The 19,573-nt window shown below is 40.6% G+C and overlaps 1 protein-coding gene across 4 annotated transcripts in view; it reads right to left on the reverse strand.

The window, feature by feature from the left end:
* ZNF652 (zinc finger protein 652) overlaps positions 1–19,120 on the reverse strand; it is a 50,822-nt gene extending 31,702 nt beyond the window's left edge. Inside the window, exon 1 of one of the 4 annotated variants that reach the window (XM_023652694.2) lies at positions 18,703–19,120. The gene's annotated coding sequence lies outside the window, so the exon portion shown is untranslated. Of the gene's footprint in view, positions 1–15,503; positions 15,840–17,763 lie in introns of those variants that run through there. The other 3 variants (XM_001502386.7, XM_014741029.3, XM_070226268.1) reach the window with 3 other exon arrangements.
* Between the last annotated feature and the right edge of the window lie 453 nt (positions 19,121–19,573).

Here is a 19,573-nt window from a genome sequence, read left to right on the forward strand (position 1 = left end):
GCTCTCTATAAACTTGGGTACAAGAACCACATAAGAAAATATTAAAACATTTTTATGTTCACTTCAGGAAATTCTAAAACTTAAAACCACTCCAAATTAAAATACAACCACTTCAAAGAAGAAGGGATAATTTCAAAGTTAAGACCAAAACAGCTTTTGATACAAACCACTTTAGGCTGCGAAACAGTAACCTAGTTTCATTTTGAGTGTAGTGTTTGTTGCCCTCAAGGGATCTGCAACTTTCGAGAAAGATTTTTTCATTAAACGCCAGATAACAGGTAAAGCAGAGGGGGGAAAAGAAATCAATACATCTTCATGCTACAACACAGCTCAACTCTTCAGATTAAAGGAAGAAAACCACGGTCCTTATGAACAACACACACGCGCGCGCGCGCACACACACACACACACACACACACACACACATAGATGTATCATACCGACAAGCCTCTGTTAGTTATTGGTGACATAACACTAAAATTTTAACTCAAGGCTAAACTATGGAACATACGGCAATTTAACAATCTGCTTGTGAGAAGGAAAAACCCCTTAGAATCACACAAAATTATTTCTATTTGCTCCCTGGCCTGACAACTGGTCAGTAGTAACCCTAGCAGGGAAAGCTGATGGAAGATGTTCAAACATATAAAGGTTTTTTCCACATAGAATTCTAAATTACCTTCTCCCAAAATATGGTTCTCTATATTGAATTGAGTGACCGCATATTTCAGTAAGACAAAAATCCCAAACATGCACTTTCTGAATGAACAACCTGTTTCAAGACGTTATCTCCCCATAAACTCCAGAGAAGTTACTTTTAGGGTATAAAATAAATTAATTAGTAACAATACACACTTTAGACGTATATTTTAATGGCACTGGAATGTTTAAAAAACGAACCTATGAACAGCAAGGGCACTGAGCCCAAGAAGAAGTGAACAGACTCCTTGGCTTGTAGACAGATGAGTAGGTGGAGGAAACATTTATGTGGGGAGGATGATTTTTATACAATGCTTTTCTTAATCTAAAGAAAACCACAGCTCTTCACAATGTATGTGCTATAAACAGATGCAACAGGTCAAAAACCTGAATAAATACTTGTTTGCTTGCTTGCTTTCTGTTTTGTTTTCAATAACTTTTGACATAACCCAAATCCAATGAGTAGCCAAGATAATCAAGCCAACATGACCCAGCAGGTGGCCCAGTCAGAAGCCTGGGGACACATGACTAAGTCTAAGTCCCTTCACCCATTTATGCTGAAGAAAAGATTTTAATTAGTAACGTGGATTTTTATGTCATATCTTTAAATATACTTCCTTTACCAAAACCAAAGAATTTTCACACTAGTTTACATCAATGCAAATTTTCTATCACCACTTTCAGCAATATCTTTAAGAAACACGGCTACGGCAACCAAAGATAGTTCTGATCACAGAAACGTTGTTCAAGTAGTTTCTCCCTCCTCCCTCAGCTCCTCCCCACTAAAAAAACAAATTTACCTAAGAATCCCAAAGTTCTGTCAAATAAGTAGTAGTCTTTTATAAATGGACAAAACTACGGCCCACTAGTTAAAATGTGAGTCAGAGGGACTCTGAGAGAGCAAGAACTAGCTGGGTATATAACTGCTGTGCTCTTTTCTCCTGTAAAATGAAATCCGACCAGAGGATAGGCGACTTTTTTTGGAAGTGGAGGTGAAGGTTGGTGGTAGTATCTAGATATTCTAATGTTTTTACAATGAACATGTGTTATTTCTGTAATAAGCAAAACAACCAGTCCTAAACGTAAAGAATAAATGAACTCATCAAATTCATTTTCAACGTAAAAAGATCATTTAGATGCAAGTGTTGATGAAAAAAAGTTGAAAAAAAAGTACAAGCATAATGTAAGCATAAAAAACACTTAAAGTCTACACCAAGCCTCAAAATATCAGCAGACTTTTGGTAACATTCAACAAATATTTATTGAACACCTACTATGTGTGGGGTGCCACAGACATAACTGTGAACATGACAGATACGATCCCTGGTCTCAGGAGGCTTACAATACTGCAAAGTAGTTTATAAATAGGGTGACCATATGTCCTACTTTGCTAGGCAAAGTCCTGGTTTATACCTGTTTCTCCCAGAGCAGTTACTAATAATGTCCCTACCACGCGTCTCCCAGTCTGGACAATAAATTATATGGTTACCTATTTAGGTGAAAACAAACAAACTACTGTTCCTACGGGGCTACATGTCTGTAAATGTATTCCTTTCTTTATTCATTTTATTCTTATTACACATTAAATTTTCTTAAATTATTAAAAACAACTCATTTTAGACATTCATCTCACTTTCTTTTTTTAAGATTTTATTTTTCCTTTTTCTCCCCAAAGCCCCCCGGTACATAGTTGTGTATTTTTAGTTGTGGGTCCTTCCAGTTGTGCTATGTGGGACGCCGCCTCAGCGTGGCCTGATGAGCAGTGCCAAGTCCGCGCCCAGGATCTGAACCAGCAAAACCCTGGGCCGCCGAAGTGCAGCACTCGAACTTCACCACTTGGCCATGGGGCCGGCCCCCATCTCACTTTGATATATACCTTTTATACAATGAAATGAAAGATCTGCCTTAATCAAATAAGAGGAAATCAAAATCTGATTTTTTTTTGAAGATTGGCACCTGAGCTAACATCTGTTTCCAATCTTGTTTTCTTCTTCTTCTTCTTCTCCCCAAAGCCCCCCAGTATGTAGTTGTATATTCTAGTTGTAGGTTCTTCTGGTTGTGCAATGTGGGATGCCACCTCAGCACGACCTGAGATCTGATGAACGGTGCCATGTCCATGCCCAGGATCCGAACTGGCGAAACCCTGGGCCGCCAAAGCAGAGAGCACGAACTTAACCACTCAGCCCCGGGGCCAGCCCCCAAAACCTGATTTTAGCACATCACAATGCAGAAATAAATCAAATAAGTAAAAAGTAAAAACCTTAAAGAATACAAGCCCTTTGAGGGCAGGCAGCTTTTTCTAAAATAGTACTTTAACATTCTAGCCTGTGTCTAGCTCAGTACTGAGAACATATTGTGGTTTCCAGATATTTTCCCACCAAAAGGAAATGTACAAGGTGAATCTGGAACATCTTGTCACAATGGAAAGCAAGGAAGCCATCAAAGACTACCAGGGTTGTGTCAAAGAGACTCAGGAGCCAGCCTGATAAGCTCCTAATGGACAAAGGTAGGACAACTGAGTATCAACAAGGATTAGTAACAGTGGTGGAATGAAACACATCAAATACACTTAAATCCCCTGGTCATTTTTAGAGGACGCTAAGAGAACCAACTCAGTCTCTCGAAAACTGCTAAGTGCAGGGCAAGAATCAAGCATTTGGTCTGCCATTCCTATCAGTTCTGTACCTTAAGGAAAATACTTGTTGAGGGGAAATTTCTTTCTGTAGTAAGCATTCCAGGTAATAACTGAAGAAGAAATTACAGTATTAGACATCATTTTGAAAGCCCGAATGAATTAACAGACATAGGCAAAGATCATTAATGGCTGATAACAGTACCAAAAAAGAAACCACCAGCACTGTATGTCTCCTGGTGGAATTACATGCCACCACCTATTAAATAGTTCTACCCTACACCCACAAGAAAAACTGAACCTTAATCTGATCAAATCAGTAGATCTAAAGCCCAATTTACAGGAAATAAAAGGGGTTGAGGAACATATTAAATGACACCACATGGATGCAATTAGCAAAATCCAGACCATGGGAAACTATACAACAAGTAATCTGGATTCGTCAACAAAAACTGCAAGGAAAAAAAAAAAAAGAGAGGAAAGGAAGGAGAACCCATGGATTTAAAGAGACTTAACAAACACATTCACCAACTACCCTTCTTTGGATCCTAATTCAACCTTCTAGCATATGTCTGAATGTTAAAAAAACAAACAAAAAACAATTATGAGTCAGCTGGGAAACATAAACACCAGATGAATACTTAATGACATTCGGTAAGACTTTTAGAGTAACAATGGCATTGTTGTCTTTTTAAAAAAGAATTCTTATATTTATAAAAATATATATGTATATATGTATATATAATATGATGTCTAATTGCTTCAAAGTAATTGGAAGGAGGGGAGTGTAGTGAGGATGGATATATAGGAAACAAGATTGGCCACGTATTGATAATTGTTGAAGCTGGGAGACGAGTATACTAGGTTCATCATACTTTCTTTTTTTTTGTATTTGAGTATTTCTATAATATAAAAAGATTTTTTTCAAAAGCAGTATTACCTCTTTGGAAAGATCAGAAATAATATCATAGTTTAGAAACATACAGGACATTATAACCTGATAACAATGAAGAGAAAAAGTATTTTATAACAACTACAACTAAATCTAAGTTAACTTTTTGATATGACTAAGGAATTACAGACAAAGTAAAACAGTGAAAAATCCTTCCGTATTATGACTATATTTAATTTTCTCTTTATGCAGCTTACATTTCATATCTCTAAAACTATAATGTAAGCAATATGGTATACTTATGATTTAATAAAACTTTAATCCCAATTATGCTATCACATAATGATCAAAAGTATAAAAGAAAAATTAAACATGTTAGAAGTAAAACAATTTGCCTAGTAAGACCATCACTCAGTCAAGATTAGAGTCCAACCTTCTGGACAGTAGCCACTACTGTATCCCAGACACAAATTCAACCTTTAATTTTTCAAGGATGGAACAATAAAACCAAACCAAAACTTCTTTGGTTTTCATGTGGAACTCACTATGCAGATCTGGCTACAGGTAAGGTGTTAGATCTGTATTGCTCGAGCGCATAGCTAATGTTTCAGTAGGCTCTGGTATAAAAGCTGCTTTCTATGTGCTCTCCAGCTAAAATACTACACATCACGTTCCACCACCCTCATATACACAGGTCCAACTAAGAGACCATTATCCAAAGAATATGTTTAGAGAGAGAGAGAGTTCAGAGTGAGCCGAAGACCGTTTTAGATGGTTTTCTGAATTTGCTGTACCATGGAGTACCCAGGTCTCTCTTCCTCCTCAGCCAGCGTTGTGGTGGTGGTGTTACCGTAAGCACAATGGTCTGAGGCATTTCACTGAATAAAACTCAGACGCACGCACAGGCCACAACCACAGCTCTCACCGTTAAACGAAAACCATCTTCCTCCTTCCCTGGTTTGCTCCCTCCATCCTGAGTCAGCAAATATCATGTATCCTCAATTCTAAACTGCACGTTTTTTTCTAAAACAAGAATGCTACATTCTTCTCCTCAGTTCTAGGATGGTATTGATTTGAAGTTCTTATTTTATGGCCAAGTCTGTGGAAGATCCAAAGAAAGCAGCTACAGCCTCTGACTGAGGCACCGAATCTCACGTTCACTTCTGGCTGTTCCCTCTACCTTACCCCAGTATCTGATGAACCAAGCCCTGTTTTCAAAAACTGCCCCGCCCTCCCTGTTCCAACTGCTAACGTAACCTCCCAATACCAGGCGCTCATCACCTTATACACAGATTCTAACCTTTCTGACTCCCTCTTTCAAACCACTTTACACAGTGATCTTCTGAACTACATTTTCCTAAAGAATCTGGATCACGTAACTCTCTAGCTACAAAACCTTTATTGGTCTCTGGAGCCTTGGAATAAAGTACAACTCCTTATTAGCAAAGCATTCAAAAACGCCCCCCCATCTGAGCCCAACTGACTTCTTCAACAGCCAACTGACGTGGCTCCCACGTCCTCCTCTCCCACCGCACATCCTTGGCTTTTTCTACCTCTAAATCTTTGACTATGCCATTCGTTCCTTCTACCTGGAACACCCCCTCCAACCCCGCAGACACAATTATAAAGTCCTAGACATCTTTCAAGAGCCAGCTCAAACGCACCTTCTTCTTGAAGCGTTTCTTGATCACCATTTTTGTTTCCTAGAATGCTTAAGGATTTCTTTTCTTTTTAAAAAGTATGGTATGCTAATGGAAGGAATACTTAAGAATTCCATTTAGGCTGGGAGGAAAGTGATTTTTAAAAATCCATACCTACTTGATGTTGCCAATTTCTTCCTCCTCTTCCATAAACTAAACTGTTTCAAGGAATGATTCAAATGCACATAGTGGGTTTGGATGCCATCGTTTGCCCCAGGAGGGGTTCTTTACAGTAGCGAGTGTTGAGTGAAAAATACCCACGTACGACTCTATCCTTAACAGTATTCTGCCTCAAGGCCAGAATCTTCCTCCTTCAAGAACCATATAATACTTAAAGTCCCTCAGAGCAAGAAATTATGGACAGAGAAACCATCGGCATACTAGACTCGTGACCATTACTTAAGATTAACAGTCCAGTTCATTCCCTAGTAAACAAAAGGTGGCTATTTTCCACATGCTCCTGGAGACAGGGATTCGTAACTGTGCTGAAAAGGGTACCACTGGCGAAGAGCTACACTCATCAATGTTATAAATGCTTTTGCACAGAGCACAAGAAGGGTGGGGAAAAAGATCTTCAACCCTACCCCAAAAGGGCCTTGGGCAGAACTGTCTGTGAATGTCAAAAGATAACTTTCAAAGGTAACTTAAATTTGTTTAAACAAATACAGAGATCTTGATATATTATAAACAGTATATACATATGTACAATGCATGACTAAAATTTATCTATGAACAGATATTCAGTCTTATTTAAGTACAGAATTTAAAAGCCTGATTTAGGGGCCAGCCCTGGTGGTCTGGCAGTTGAGTTTAGTGCACTCTGCTTCAGCAGCCAAGGTTTGGTTCCCAGATACGGACCTGCACCAGGGCATGGACCTGCACCACTGCTCCATCAGTGGCCACGCTGTGGCAGCAGCTCACATGCAAAATATAGGAGGACTGGCAACAGATGTTAGCTCAGGGCAAATCTTCCTTAGCAAAAATGAATGAATGAATGAATGAATAAACAAACAAACAAATAAATAAATAAATAAAACATTGATTTAGGACATTTCCAAACAGGAAAAGGATATTAGTTGAAAAACTACTGAAATCTGAGTTAAATTTGGGGTTAAGCTGATATAGCAATGTTGTAATATATTGGTAATATACCAGTGTTAGTCTCTTAGTTTACATAAGACTTTACAATAAGGGGAACTGGATGAGGGGTATACACGTATTCTCTTTGCAACTTTTTTGTAAATCTAAAACTATTCCAAAATTTAAAATTTGAAATTTTTTAAGAAGAGAACCTACTGGGATAACACAAATTAAGTTATAACCACTTTAATCAAAACATTTTATTTGAATTTAAAAAGTTGCTTTATCAGTTTATTTTTCTCAAGGCATTGTTTTTAAACTGACTTTTTTTAAGCTTTGAAGTTTTCTCAGGTTTACGTGGTAAGGACTATCAATTAGCAAATGGGCTGGGTTTTTTCAGCAGGATCCACATACAAACATGTGTAGATATGTTTTCTGGCTTAAATCCCCAACTGGCTAATGCCAAGATAAGCTAACTGACTTCTGACACTAACTGGCATGGCCAACTAGAGCTCGTAATGCTATGTGAATATGGAATAACCTTCCTTGGAGCAGTTCAGTACTATTTTCCTAAGTGTGAAATGTACACATTTTTGGATCTCGTTATCAAGAATTCAGCATTAGAACATATTAGCAGAAACATAAAAAGATATGTATACAAGGGCATTGATTACAGCACTATTTAATATAACAAAAAACTGGAAACATAAATAACACACAGACTTACTGGCATACCATGTAGCCATCCAAATCATGATACAGGTTTATATTAACTGACACAGAAATATGTCCAGATGAAACAAAAAGACTAAAGAACATGTGGGAAGGAGATCACGCAATCTCATTAGGTAAAGCCATGCTTGCACGTATATGCACATGTACATGCATGTTGAGAGCTATCTCAGAACAGGGCTCAGGGTGGGGAAGGAGACACTGCTATTTTTTTCTTTATATTTTTCTGTAATCTTTAAATAGTTTTAAATAAGCATGTAAATTTTTAGAAAAATAATAAAGCTATTCTTTTTAATGCTATATAGAAACAATTTGTTTCTCACTCAAATGAGACACTAAGGAGAAGTACCTAAATGTGCAATCAAAAAAAAAAAATTGACCCCTATTATGACAGAAAATGGCAAAATAGTTATTAAACTTACTGTAAACTATAACCCTAGAAAGGTAAAAACATCAGACATTAGCCAAAAAGACTCTAGGTTGTCGATGTTAACTGCAACGTTAGCTACACAATTTTAGCACATAGACATGATACACACCATCACAGTATTATTATGTTTAGCTCCAAAGGATAAATTATAGTTATAAATATCTAGTTATTTCATATGGATTCTGTTTATAAATATGTATACTGCTTACAATGTTTGCACTTTAGCTGACCAGATGAGTCAATAGATTTTTTTGCACAAACACTAATCTGTCCTCTTGCCAAGGGTGTCTCTTTCCCTACCAAAGAACTCGGGAGCTGTAAGAGAACTTATAATGCATTCAATATTGTCTATTATATGAGAGATGAGAAAACAAGAGGCTCAGAAAAGTTAAATGGCTTCTCTAAGGTCAACAGTTAGCTGATGGCAGAACTGGGTCTAGCACCAGATTCTGGTCATAAGTCTCAAAATAAATTATTTCTACATACCTATGAGAATGGCTAAAATAAAAAATATTGACAATATCAAGTGCTGACAAAGATGCAGAACAACTACTGGAACTTTCATATGTTTCTGGTGGGGGTGCAAAAGAGCAGAGTCACTCTGGAAAACAGTTTGGCAGTTTCCTCTAAAGTTAAATATACACGCCGCATGACCCAGCAACCCCACTCCTAGGTATTTACTCTAGAGAAAAGAAAACTTATATTCACCCAAAAACCTGTCCATGAATGTTTATAGTGGCTTCTGTTCCTAATCATCAAAACCTGGAAACAATCCAAATGTCCTCCAACTGGTGATAATCTGTGATACATGCACACGATGGAATATTACTTGGAAATAAAAAGGAACAACTGTTGATACACACAAAAACTTGCATGAATCTCAAAGGCATTATACCCAGTGAAAAAAGCCAGTCTCAAAAGGTTACATACTTTATGATCCCTCTTATATAACTTTCTCCAAAGACAATACTGGAGTAATGGACAACAGATGAACGGTTGCCAGGGCAGAGGATGGGGAAGGGTATGAATGCAAAGGGATGGTAAGAGGGAGTGTTCTGGGGTGATGGAACTGTTCTGTATCCTGATTGTGGTGGTGGTTACATGAATCTATACATGTACTCATATTCTTAGAAATGTACACACACGAAAACGTCAGTTTTACTGAACGTTAATTTAAAAATTAAAACAAATGGGGGCCAGCCCCTTGACCGAGTGGTTAAGTTTGTGCGCTGTGCTTCAGCAGCCCGGGTTCATCAGTTCAGATCCTGGGCACAGACCTACACACCACTCATCAAGCCATGCTGTGGTGGCATCCCACATAGAAGAACTAGAATCACTTACAACTAGGATATACAACTATGTACTGGGGCTTTGGGGAGGAAAAAAAAAATTAAAACTGACTTAGTCTCTGGTTTCTAAACCCAGAAATATTTATGAATTTTTAAATTCTATTTTTTAAAATTAATTTTCAATTAGCAAAATAAAATGATCTAATGGGTCTTTTCTTACAAAATCCCAATGCCAAGAAAAGAATACATTCAACTTGGCAGGTTACATAACCTTACTTTGTCTCTATTTCCCTGTTGGTAAAATGGGGTAATAATACCTACTTCAAAGGGTTATATGAGGATTAAATGGTAAATGCTATGTAAGGGTTTGTTAATAAACAAATAGACATATACACTATATCTAACTTTGGGTATAGAAACGAAAGACACCTCCAATCAAATAACTTCTAAAGTTCGTCTCTGGAGACTGCTTTCCTGATAGAGCTGTCTCTGAAATACAGCCCAGCCCAGAGTCTGATTTTCACACAGGGGTAAACTACATTCACTACAGAGTCCTTGCTGTATTTTTATTCTGTAACCACTCTACACAAGTAAATTATTGTTTAAACCAGGCTCTGTGTTAAAGAAGGTTAGACTATAGAAAAGTCTGTCTATATATTCATTAATCCTCTCAGTTCTACCTAACTTAATGAATAAACAGGTAGACAGTGTATGCGTGCGTGCATGTGTATGTTTATGAAGCAATAGTAGGTGTACCACCTATTAGAAGACCATAGCTTAAATGCTGGGCAGAAGGAGGATCCAACCTCAATCCTTCCAGAGGTTCGGGTAGTTAAGACTTACCCGTCTATATGGAGCAAGTAAGGTCATATATATATTGATTTCCTTCATGCCACATTTCTTTGCTCTCTACCTCAAACTCATACCTCTAAGCATAGCTTTTAATTTTATCACTTCCCCCACCCCCATTTAACCCAGTAAGCATTTGCTTAGCACCTACTTCAAGAAAACGTTTTTTGTTAAGCACTATATAAGGCAGTGATTTTCAAACTGCCTGTCCCAGTCCAATCTTTAAAAATGAAACAGAAGAATGAAAAATAAGAGACTGCCTCACAGATAGTAAGGGTCAGTACTGCCTCACGAAGCTTGTGTTTCGGGTGGGGGTGGGGGTATGAACGTGAGTGACACCCTCGGGCACACACACGCTGCTTCTTACTGTGGATCATGGTCAGAAAGTCTGAGAAACAGTGCTGTGGGGAATTAAATAAACAACAGGGCTCGAGCTAGAACAGTCTGACCCTGCAACAGCTGGCCTCTGTGGACACGTCTCGTACTGCTCGCCGCACCACCTGACTTCAGAGACGTAAGTCATCTCTAAAGGAAAAGAAAAATCTGACTTTCCATTTGAGGTGACCAAAAGGTTGAGGAGAGGCTGGAAGGCAGAACAAACTCTCTGTTGAATACTGCTGTGATATCTGACAAGTTGGAATAGATGCAGAAGACCATACCTTCTTTACTACTACCTGGAAGGAAGAAACTAGCCTTTTGAAATTAGAAAATAGTTTTTCTACTATGCATATATTTTCCAAATTTAATTTAAATATTTTCTCACTTAGCAATATTAAGGGTTTTTTTAACTTACCATATTATACAAGATTTAGACATATTTTATGTCAAACAACCAAATATTTTCCTTTAGAGCAGAGTAAGATACACATTAGGATCATAAAAGTAAAAATGTATCTGCTTTTGAAAAAACTACACCCCTAAAAGTCTTTGCTTTGATAATATATATAAAGACTTTCTCTTTGTGAATAGCCTTTTAGATAAGAGTTATATTCCAAGATAATCTGGCTTTACTCACTAGGAGACTATAAATAGCCTATTTTTAAAAAGATGACTCCTCCACTAAAACTATACCAAAATCAGTCTTCATATTTAAAATCCACTACTATTTAGAAAATTACGTAGCTTATTTCTTCTCCAGACTAGATAAACTGAGTTTCATGTGCTAAATCTAACTAAGTCAACGCTAAAATTGCTACCTGTCCAGTAGCATCAGTTTAGGAAGCTGCTTTATAGCAGGGGCTCTCAGCCTCAGCACAGCTGGCATTTTAGACCAGATACTTCTCACTGTGGGGCACAGTTCTGTGCACTGGAGGATGTTTAGCAGCATCCTGGGCTCTACCCACTAGATGCCAGCAGCACACCCTGGCCCCACTCGTGACAATTAAAGATATCTCCAGACATTGCCTAATGTCCCCTGGAGGCAAAATCACCCGTGGTTGAGAACCACTGCTTTACAGGTTTATACTTTAGTCATTATTTCCATGTTTGGGCAAAAAGAGGGGGGAAATGACATTACTGCAATTAAAGCAAAAGATGTGATCAAATGCAGTTTTTAATAGAAACGACAATGCCTTAGCAGTTGTTAAAGTGCAGGGGTACACACAATTACGTACCACCAACCAACCGGTTGACAAGTCTAACAAATTTCAAAGTACGCAAAACAAGGTTCACTATATTTAAGTAAGTTCTTCATGTTGCTATTTGTTTAAAACTTTGGGTTTCAAAAAGTTTGAATATACAGCCATTATAAAAAGTACATTAAATAAAAATTTTTAATAATTAGCAATGCAAGAAGGATTGTGATTTCAATCTTACGAAATGAGTCAGTAAAAGAAATACTCAGCAGTTACAAAAACAAATCTTTCAAGAGTTGTAATTATTTTTAACACATTTTCCATCATTTTTAACCCCTCTTTAATCGAAGGATAAAAGAATATGGAGTTTGCTCTTAGGTTGACTGGGGAATTCTCTTAATACTGTGAAAATTCCAGCTAGATCTTTGAGAATGTACTAAAAAAAGGTTTGAAGTTATTTTGCCCCACTAAATATTTCAATATTTTCTTTAGAATAGGACACTATAATTTTCCTATAGATCAGCTAGGGGATACTTTTCAAATTAAAAAAAATTATTTAATAGGTATACATTCACATGGATCAAAAATGTTAAGTACGGAAGAGAACATAGTGACTAGAGCAGCATTACTCACAATAGCCCAAGCCAGAAACAACCTAAATGTCCATCAATGGTAGAATGAAAAATAAAGTATGACATACGCATATAATGGAATATTATATGAGAATAAAAGTAATTATTGTTACACCAACAAGATGGGTGAATCTTATAGTTTTGAGCTAAGGAAGCACACACGAATGAGTATATACTGTATTCCACGTACATGTCGCTTAGAGAGTTTCCATAGCAATCCATCAAGAGTTTCCCTCATTCTTTTTGTACCTATATAAAATGTATTCTATTGTATGAATATACTCTAATTTATTTAACCACTTCTACATTGATGCACATTTAGGTTTTGCTGAGTTAACTTAAATGAATCTATCCTAAAAAGAAAACTGTAGGGCTCTCTCCCAGGAGGCTCCCTCAGGCACAGTAATGTCAAACCCCAGCTCTGGTAGTGTATCAACACAGGAAAGATCCCTGGGCATCTGAGTCACAGTCTTAAGAGGAATTGGGAAAAAATACAGATTTATCCACAAAATTGAGCTCAAACACTCGTTGCCACCCCCTTAAAAAAAAACAAACAGAAACACTTTACCATGTGTTTCAATACTCATAGGCCACTAATATTACTTCAGATATACTAAAATGATACATTCAAAACAGTTCCTAAGGGTCTAGTTATCAATCTCATTTTGTAGGTCACACGGTCTAATTAGGAAGTTACGTTCCATCGCATCCCAAACTCAATCAAAATTCCAAAGCTGAAAAGCATAAATGTGTTACAGACTATACTCCCCACTAGCATCAAAGATGAAAGGAATCACCCAATGCCGTGCAAACGCCATGCATCTTTGGGAAACCCAGCTAAGAGTCATAACCCCGTGGTGCCACATGCACAGTAAAGACAAGAAATCAGACTCGGGAGCCGTTCTCCGCATCATTTCCATTTCTGTTCTCTTCCAATGATCCCTTCTGACCACGCACTGACTGGGTTATCAAGAAACTGACAGAAGCAACTAGCTATCTGCTAGACCATTTAATCAGAAAAAATAATAGTTAAAAAAAAATAGCACTCACCCCCCCCATCAAGAAAAAGTTTACTTAGCAAAATGTACTATAGTCAAGAAAAAAACAGATAACTCAATCATCTAAGTTTTGTTTAGTCAGCCTGGGTCCACATAGAATAAGTGCTGCTATTATTCTATATTCTGGCCAAGATTACGTTTTTTCAAGAGTCCTGCAGAAATCTAAGGCGAGTCTAAGAACATTATTTGCCAATCCCTCTTTATCAGCAACCCAATACTAGCGACTGATTCCAATGATGGGCAAGCCCGTAGGTGGCTCAATAATAAAAGAAAATAAGGATTAGCAGATTCCCTTGAAGTAAACCCCAGTGCATTACTCATGTGTCTCCCTTATCTGAAAAGTCTCTAGGTAACTCTAGTGGGTTCACAGACTTATCACAGCGATATCCTGCAAAAATGACAGAAGAGTTTAATTCTATAGAACTCAAGAAATCCTACTTTAAAAACTCTATGCACTGAATAAAACTATATTCATGCCCTTGAATCTACTTTTCAAAGAAATCGATCTCTTAAACTCTGTTTAAAAAGGAAGTAGATAATGTCATATTTTACCTTAAAACTGCCTTTTTGGCTAAAAACAAGGCTAGGAACTACACACACAATCCATAAGCATAGGTCTAAAGTGGAGAGTCGATAAAATCTGACAGGTAAAGGGACCTTATTTTTCTCTCCTTTACCTACCAAAGCGAAAATGTCTAAGGCACTCAAACCTATAGCCCTAGTAACAGTTTATGATCTAACCTCAGAGGAGCAATGGGAATTCTTGAAGAGAAAACGTTCACCAGAGTTTTTAAAAATCAAAAATAACTGCTATGTAAACAAACAGATTAACTAAAATAAGCATCTGATGTCTTCACTGATTCTACCAAGCACTTTACGGATTGCATTAACCATGAAAATTTATACAAGGCTTTGCACGTGATTCATCTCTGGACACAGAACTCATTGAGATATGTTAATGTACTAAAACACCCCTTTCACCACATAAGCTCTGAATAGGCTTAAAACAAGCACAGCCTGTGGGTAACACTGTAGAATTTGGAGCTAAGTTTTATTGTCTCCACCAAGTTCAGCCAGCCATAGAGCAACAAATCAAAGTTCCAATAAGCACACTGTACCTGCAAGACTTAGGTATGCTCCAAGTCAAACATTTGCAATTTTTTCAGCCCAAATCTGCACAAATGAAAGCATGCAGATCACAGCGCCAAACTTCTAAATCTTACAAGCCAAAATGATCCGTAGTTTCACTCCCGCATCACCCATGTCTTAGCATTTATTGAGTCCTTAATACATCCATGTGCCAGGAACTGTGCTAGAAGCTTGCAGGTATTATCCCTAATCCTCATAACAAATCCCATTCTGCTGACGAGGAAACTGAGAACGGAGAGGTCAAGATGACTTACCCAAGCCCATAAAGCCAATAAATGGTGGAGCTGGGATTCAAACCTAGTTCTCTGCCTGGCTCCAAAGAACTGTCTTCCTGATCTTCTTTCAGCTAAAGTCACTAACTGCAACACCAGCTCACCTCTATCGAAGTAAATTCCAGTGCTGTCTGAAATGATGACAACAGCTGAGAAAAACATCATACCTAAAACCATAGCACAAGACCCAAGAGGTCCCAGCGAGGAAATACTGTCACCTCCTTTGGAATAACTAGTTCCAATGGCTATGATTCAAAATACAAGAGAATCCACAAGTTTTTTCTGTTGTTGGCTGTCTCTCAACTGACTTTTTAGAACAAGGGAAATGAAACTCAGGAGTACATTCACATTTTTGGTGAAATTAACCAAAACCCTTGAGAAAAGGGTGGGTTTTTCTTAACAATTCACTTTTACAGTTTACTTCTTCGACAGGCTTCAGACACTCAAAAACAAAATCACATCAGTAGCATTACTAATCAACTTTTTTCTACAGACTTGAAAAGTATTTTTCTTACCACACTACAAGATTACTTCCCATATTTAAGAGCAGAAATGGAAACAGCTCCGGGTGTCACGAATCAGATCTTGAGGCCACAGTTGCAGAAAGTAGGTGCTGTTTCCCTTGAGTAGGAGCTGCTGAGCTGAAACCTCCTAAGGGAAGGGTGTCTGAAGAAGACTGCTGAAGAAACTAAAGCAAGCTTGTATTAATGAGAGTGAGCTGCTGGCACCACTACTCCTTAAGCGTTTCATTGCCGTGCAATTGTTTTCCAGTTTCCAAGTTCTGAATCTGGCAGAGAGAATGCTGCTCTCACAGCCATCTGTGTTACATGATCAGCTGTTCTGTGGTGTGTGGGTGTTTAAATAGGTAAGCGACTGGTTAGAAGAGGTTCTGCAATATTAAATTAAGGAAGCACAATGTCCCCTGAGATTTTAAAGATCTGTCACATTCGACGCTGACAAAGAAAAGTAACATATTTGCAACTTTGAAAATGGTTTGGGTTTAGGATAGGCAAATAATTTCCGACAATAAAACTTCAGGCATGACATGAACAAAAATATAACCTGTAATGTAAGCCACTTCAAGCATGTTTATTAGATAATAAAAATACATGTTATTTGCAATCTCAGCGTGCTTTCAAACTCTGTAGCATACACAGCATAATTATTAGAATGAATGCTGTTCTTCAGGTGTGTGGAACAGGTTCCATGCAAGATTCCAAGGCTCCTTTGCCTCCCAAAAAGCTGTTCATACCATGAACTCCTTAGCCTCAGGACCCCCAAAATGCAAAAAATATGAAGGTCTCGAAGGATTCTTTAAGTGAAAAATATCGTCAGAACCGTAAGCTCCTGGAGAGCTGGGGACTGTGCTTCCTGAATGCCACTGCCCATCATGGCTCTATCGCAAGGTGGAATAAATGTCTCTTGATTGAAATATGATCAGAAGGCAAAAGCTGGGTGCAGAGTGATCTAAATCAGAATAGCTGATATGTATCCCCTTGTTATTGATAGAATGGTGTCACCTCCCTAGTTCTAGATTCTAAACACAGGGATTGACTGCCCTAACTACAATGAAAATGCTTCCATTGAAACACAATTTAAAAATGGATGATTCTGACGGTAATTCCACCCGGAATATAGACACGAAATCACACTTAACAAAGCTGAAAAAATCTTCTTCACAAAGGAGGTGCTCTACTACAGGAATCATAAAGTCTTCTTTTAAGAGATCAGATCAACCTCAACCAACACTTAAAGATGCCAGATAGGCATCATGAAACAGACCACTGACACTGCTGTTGAAATCTGCTACGTTTAGAAAACAGTGCAAGGAACACTATCACTTGGTCAAATTTAGACAGATTACTTTGACTCCAATTTTAAGTTTTTCTGAAACTCACATATATCTCCTTCACAGGAAGACAGGGAAAGGATACCTAACAGTTACCTAACTCACTGTAATCAAAGAAGAAAACACAAAGATACATATATAATCTACTTTGTTGCTTATTGCTCAGGACCCAAGTAATGCCAATCCTTAAGAGGAAACAAAACAAAACAAAGTAAAACACAAAACTCAAGTTCCTTTCACTTTTGCATAAGACAGGTCTTACCCTGAGGTCTCAGAACCGGCTTCAAGATGACCTTAAATGCAGACAAAATCACGTTATGTCTATTTCAAGGAGAACAGGGCCCCCAAAGAATGGCTAAGAACCGCTGAAGCAGACATTTCCAGGATCACTAAAACTCATCCGTGAACATTTTAAACAGAATTATACTACAGGTAGTGCCTATCTGAACGCATGTGCACAGTCCTGATACAAACCACCAAGCTGCCTGCCAGCACTGCCCATCACAGTACAGCTCACCACTCTCAAATCAGCCCCACACGGGAACATCACCTGCGTTCGGCACACACACACACACACACACACACACACACGCCAGCCACAGCAGCTCTCCATTCCCTAAGCATACACATGTTGTCAACAAAGCATGTTGCTAGTTGCCATTCCCAGAACAATACGGGCCTGGCCATTTCTGGAAAAAAAATACAGACATTCTTCCCAAAATATTACCCTATTTATTTACCATGCCTTGACCAAAGATGTTAAACATTACTACAAAACAAATAAAATTCCCACGCACCCTATGTACCTCATTAACCGGGGAAAAAAAGCATCACTCAGGTATTACTGAGGGTACACGGGAGATGCATATAAGATTAGTACTATGAGAATGAGGCTTGAACATGAGGACAATCAAAGATAAACTCACGCAGGCACATCCTGAGAACATGGTTGTGGAAAGCACCCTTTTCCAAAGGCAAAGGCACATTCCTTTGACTGGCACAAGCCATTCCTGACAATGGATTCGCGATGACAGGGGTTGCTCTGCTCGGCAATCAGGAAGTGTGTGTGTGTGTATGTGTGTGTTGTGGGGGAGGGATGTACTAGATGCGATCAAAGACTGGCCCTCTTCAAAGAGCATATGGGATCTTAAACCGTGAAGACAGACTTCGAGGGTGAGGCAGGGGCATTTATCATTTCTACTGGATTTATCCATTTCTACATTCTCTCGACAATGAACAGGTTATATGCAGATATAACGGGGGTGTCGCTACCTTTAATGTCTCTCATCTAACAATCTTAAGTAGAGCCTGATTGGAGGGGAGGAGAGGGTGGGGGTGGAGAAAGGTCTGCATTACCCTCTGGGGTGAATGTTGAGCGGGTGTACACTAGATGCATTTTATCTCGGGCGGCACAATACTCCCGGGGGCTGGAGGTTTGAGCACAACCGCAGGGCGGGGGAGGCAGTGGGTGTAAGCCACCAGCTGCAGGGCACGAGAATGCTCGCAGGAGGACCGGTGCAAGCCTCCCCTCGACCCGCTAACCGGTGCAACCCCAGCCTCCCCTCGGGCCTCGGGCGAGCAGACTTTCTCTGCAAAACTGGAGCCCAGCCCGGGTCCGAGAGAGAGGGCACGAGGGGGCAGAAGCGGGCGCCCCGGGCCCAGGCTCGGGGCCAGAAGAGCGCAGCGCCCCGGGCCTCCGCGCCGGATGGGGGCTGCTCCGGCCTAGCGCACGCAGCTGCCTCGGCGAAGGGTTATCCCGGCGCCCAGAGCCCTGGCCGGCCCGGCGGGCTGCAGAGAGGAAGGGCTGCGGCGAGGGGCGCAGCCGCGACGCTGGCGTGTGCGTGGGGGCAGGGGCTCCTACTCACCCGGGCCGGCCGCCTCCGCCTCCGCCGCCCCGACCGCCGCCACGGCGGTCCATCCCTGCGGCGGGGCCCTGTAGCCGCGGCGCTCGAGTAACAACCGCCGGCCGGGCCGGCCCCTCCCCCCCCGCCCAACGTCTGTCCTCAGGGCCGCTCCGCAGACCCGGCCTCGGCCGCCGCCGCCGCCGCCGCCGCCGCCGCCGCCGCCGCAGAGCTACGTGGCCGCCGCTCCGACGTCTCGCGACTCCCTTCCGAGCGCGCGAGGGCGAGCGGGGCCGGCGGGGCGGGCGGCGCGCGGGGAGGGAGGCAGGGGAGGGGGTGTGCGTGTGTGGATGTGTGTGCGGAGAGGGGGCAGGGAGGGAGGGCGAGCGGCGGCGAGAGCGCGCGCGCGCCCGCGGCCCTTTCCCTCCCCGGCCCCCCCGCCCAACAGGGATCCCGACACCTCCCTCCGCCCGCCCCCCGGCATCCCGGCCGCTGGGCGTGGCGGCGCGCATGCGCAGCCCCTCGGGCCGCCCCGGCGCACCTTTTCTGTCTCCTGCCACTGTGCGAGCGCCCCGCCGCCCACAGAACCGCCGACTCCCGCTCCACCCCCGCCCTCCCCCCACTCCGCCCACTCCCGAGCGCCCAGGTAAAGGCGTGGACTGCGCGTGCGCACCGCTCTCCCGGGGTCTGGGGGCGTGGTTGCTGAAAGGAAGGCAAAACCGAGAAGGGGAGGGAGCTTTGGGCAGGGGGTGTGGGACTGCGCGAAATCGGGGGCGGGTTAGGATTAGGGAAAGGTAAAGAGAGGAGAGGAGGCCGAAAGTAGAAAAGTAGGCCCAAGAGAAATTGAGCAGTAAAAGAGCCTTTGGTTTATGAAATAAAGTAAAACAAAAGTCTG

The sequence above is a fragment of the Equus caballus genome, chromosome 11 (genome assembly GCF_041296265.1).
Source record: "Equus caballus isolate H_3958 breed thoroughbred chromosome 11, TB-T2T, whole genome shotgun sequence".
Classification (NCBI taxonomy): Eukaryota; Metazoa; Chordata; class Mammalia; order Perissodactyla; family Equidae; genus Equus; species Equus caballus.